The sequence below is a fragment of the Anser cygnoides genome, chromosome 2 (assembly GCF_040182565.1).
Source record: "Anser cygnoides isolate HZ-2024a breed goose chromosome 2, Taihu_goose_T2T_genome, whole genome shotgun sequence".
Classification (NCBI taxonomy): Eukaryota; Metazoa; Chordata; class Aves; order Anseriformes; family Anatidae; genus Anser; species Anser cygnoides.
The window spans coordinates 80,936,859-80,941,317 of record NC_089874.1 but is presented as its reverse complement, the minus strand read 5'-3'; positions in this window follow the sequence as shown (position 1 = coordinate 80,941,317).

Here is a 4,459-nt window from a genome sequence, read left to right as displayed (position 1 = left end):
GCTCTTTTGAACACCACAGCTTAAAGTGATTCAGTATTATGCCTTCCTTTCCAAGTCATAGAATAAGATAAGACAGGTCATGAGGAAACAAATCTTTGCTGACAAGTAAATATCTTTGATAACCTAACTGCCAAACATGACAAAAGTCAAGAGACACACAGAAATTGATTTAACTAAGCAATATTTCAGTTTTGCTTGCATGCTTCTGATCAGTGATTTCATTAGGATATAGAATCATAGATCAAGGTTTCTATCCTGGATCAGATGAAAAACTAAGCTCAACAACAAGGACAAAAGTGCACATGCTTAAATGTATCTATAGTGTAGTGCCACTTACCTGAATGTGCATAGTTATAAAGGCTATAGTTGAGCATGTATCTAATTCCTTTGAGGATCATGGATCTAAACCAAATCAATGGTGCTTTGAAGTTAGTGAAGCTGCATCAATTTTTATCCAGATTGTCTAGAACATAAGATACTCTCAAAGTGTGGTAAAGATTTTTAGAGGAATAATGTACAACATACTATTAAAATTTCAATGCATACCACCTATCCTGAAAAACAAATGTTTGAGGGTCAAGTTAAAACACACTGAGGAATATAACCTATACTGAAGAATATAGCTGTCATAGAATTATGTGTACACTTCATTAATTTATGAAAACCATCTGCTGGCTACATTACTGAGGTGGTTTAATTTAAGGTGTCTGGAATTTAACAGGAAAAACACTGGTGGTGGTGAGGTAAGCTAGTCTTCAAGCCAATTGATTTGTTCAAACAAGGCTGGTTTATTAGCTTTCATAACTTTAAGTTGTCCCCATCTACCCATCTAGCAAAAATAATATTTTCTCACTTGCTGCTCCAGAATGATGAAAACAAAAGTGGTACTGAAATTTAAATGATCCTCCCTTTTTCTGAAACAGATGAGTACTAGACAGAAATACAGGGGCCCCCTAAGGTTGTTTTTTTGTTGTTGTTGTTTTGTTTATTTGTTAGTTTGCTTTTAATTCTGATACACTCTTGATCACTATGAGGGAGTTAATAATTTAGACAGACTTGTTCAGTCTCCTTCTTTATCTCCATTCTTTCTTCAGTTAAATACTATTTGATTACAAAAAGTTGACTGACTGTACTCACAGGCCTCTGTATATGAGTAAGTACAACAGCATGCATGCATTGTGCTTAAGGTAATTTCTGATTTAGAACTGGTGAAAGCCAGAAAATTGGTACTACAGTGGATGCACTTAGAGACCAAACGGACAGCAGATGTACAGGTAGACCTGTAATCATGACAACAGTTAAAAATTAATTCAGCCTGCCTACATGATTGAAATTCATTCTGTGTCCAGGGACTACAGTGCTAAATGAGTTTCATAAGATGGTTACACACTGCACTGTTGAATCATTTTAGGAAGAGACTTATCTTAAAGTAGCTGGATAGTATTTTCTCCTGTGGTATACAAAGATAGAAGTAACTAAGATTATACTCTGTAATTCATTAGACACTACACCAATTGCTTTGATATTTTCTGAAATATTAACTATATGCAATTAAAGGTTGTTGTTTTCACATTCCCATTAGTCTAAGGATGCATGCAGCTACTTCTTGGGGGAAGAAAACATAAGCACTGCATTAGCGCACAGGCTCTATATACCTTTGTAATGGCAGCATGCCCAATTTCTATCACTAACATCCAAAGCATTGCTTATCAGGACCTTCCTTCTTATCAACTTTCCAGATAAATTTATACCTAAAAAGACAGATGTATAAGTACAAGAGCAGACACTCTGGATGATGTTAAGCAGAAGATTAACTCATTTGCTGTTACATTCTGGATATCTATATTCAGTTTCTGCTAGTGAAAATCAGTTATATGGTTTCATCTTAGTCTTTATTTGCAGCTGTCAGAAAATACTGATGTTATAGCCCAATTCCCTTCAACGGATGACCAAGATTATCTTGTATGGATCAGAACTGAAATATGCATGCAAAACTGTGAAATTCTGAACATTGCTATTTCTTCTACTCCATGGACATTAATCCCTTGGAAAAATATCTAAAATAGTCAAATCTCAGTGAAGAAAAATATTTCTTCATGATGCATCTATGGGGAGTTTCTGTTCTCATAACAAACTTGTAAATTGACAAGAAAGATATTTCTTTTGTAGGAAATTCTTTGCACTTTAACTTAAAATGACAATGAGGCAGAAAAAAAAATAAGCATGAAAATTCTCCAGTCTGCTCCACGTATGAATGTATCTTAACACTATACTATTTTCTGTTATTACAGAGAATCCTACAAGAGAAATAGGAAGCCTTGCTGTGTAATTAAGACCATTTGATGTCCCATCATACTCAGCATTTACTGCACCACCAGAATTGTATTCTCAATATTATACTTGAGATGGTACCTAAGTAGAAGCCCAGATATACGCATCCCCACACTTCTCTCCCTGCTCTGTATCCCTGTACTTTGGTTTTAAAAGAAGGAAAGCAAGCTTGGCTCCCAGGACTGGAAGGGAACTGCGGTGTGCTCAGACAGCTTCCTAGTCAGGATTCTGCAGAGGAACCAAGGCTCTTGCACACGCCAAAGTACACATCAGGTACTTAGCATAAACCTAAGCTGAATTTTCCTGTTCCTATACACCCATTTGCAAGTGTTAATACCTGGTGGAGGCAGATACATTCACAACGGTTAAGTGTCCCTTCATAATAGCACAGTATTTGAGTGATCTGCCTCTTACTGTTACAGACTTTTGATTTGTTAACTAACTGCCTAAGAAAATGCAGCATACAAAGTCAGGTAATCTAGTTTGGTGTGCAGCCCTGTTGCTGTTTTGTGCAGGTAATGCATAAAATTATAGACTATGATGTTGGATATTTTCCTTTCCTCCTTTTTTCCCTTAGTGTAGAAGAAAAGTCCTGAACAAATGTGAATAGCTGCCTCTGTGTGTGTGTGTGCTTATAGAAAATGATAATATGCACCTTGGTAGCCTTCATATAATCTTTATGTGCTGTGAGATTTAATAGGATTTTCATGCTGATCTTTTAATGGCATGTTTTTAAGTCTTGCTGTTTTTCTTTGGAAGCAAATGAGCTGTGGGTAGAAGAACCCTAAGTTAATGGCACTGTGTTATCTCCTGACCATCCTCCAGGTTAACTTGGTTAGCTTGCGGCCAGTTATCTGTGCATACCAAAGTGATATGCAGGACACCACAGCTAAACATTGTGGATTCATTTTATATCTACGGCATCTTTGAGTTACAGGTCTGTAATATTCATTTAAATGTCTTGGTAGATTATGAAAGACAATTATAAGTTGGAAAAAATCCCCCAGGTTAAGGGTAAAAACCAAGTTTTCATTATGAATTAGGTTAGACTAAGGAGAGGACATAAGAATGTTTTATTGTAAACTAAACTATAATTGGAGTAGACAAGCTAATTCAATTTCACAGCTAATATTACAGTGCTAAGTCAGGTCCATAAAGCAAAACCAAAAGAATATTTACTTTGGTAAGACAAGAAAGAATTTGTTCTTAATATTTCTCAATTGTTATATACCTCTTTTTCAGTGGATTACAAAAAAAAAAAAAAAAAAAGGATGATGCCATTATTATGTGTGGTAACAGTCTTGCGAAAAGATTTAGTAGTGAGTGGAAGTTGCAGGACTTTTAATACACTCAAAGAATTATTTAAAAAATTGTGTTCCAAAGTCATTTTACTCCTGAGATCTGATGTAACTACTGAGATTTGTAAGAAATGGTCCAGCAATTCGTGCCACTAAGGGGTTTTGAAGGGTTAACATTGAGGCCTGGGTTTAGGCGAGAAAAGAACAAAGGGATTTCTTCGGAGAAAAACTGCTGACTTTGCACGGATGTGCAGTAACTTCTGATAGCCGGCCAAGAGACCACTAGATAAGGAGGAAGAATAAGAGCCTTCCTGTCTCCCTGTCTCCCTGGACCACTAGATAAGGAGGAAAATATGAGCCTTCCTGTCTCCCTGTTCGAGCGGCCCCTGAGAAAGTAACAGAGACTGATAAGCAGGCGACATCGGATTTGGGAAACCAATTATAATAACCCTGCCTCTTCTAGAAGTAGTAATGAATATGTATTAGCCTAGGAGTATAAAAACCAGCTGCCTTACGTAACAGGTGTGCGTCCTGGTGGAGCAGAGACTCCCGGCGCACCCAGCGCTGTTTGCTTGCCTCTATTCGTTTAATAAATTGTAAACTCTGATTGTAATCCTATTTGGGACTCAGTCATTTATAACAATTGGGGGCTCGTCCGGGATGGTCTTGGTTCCTGAATTCTGACTTGATCTAGGAGGGGCGCCCCCACCATTTGGTGGCTCCTGTTCGAGTCAGGTCGGGGCTAACACCATCCTGAACCTGAATAAGGGCAAGCAAAGATTTAGATTTTTTTATGAGCTCCCTTTGCCGGCTGCAGCACTATATTTTGC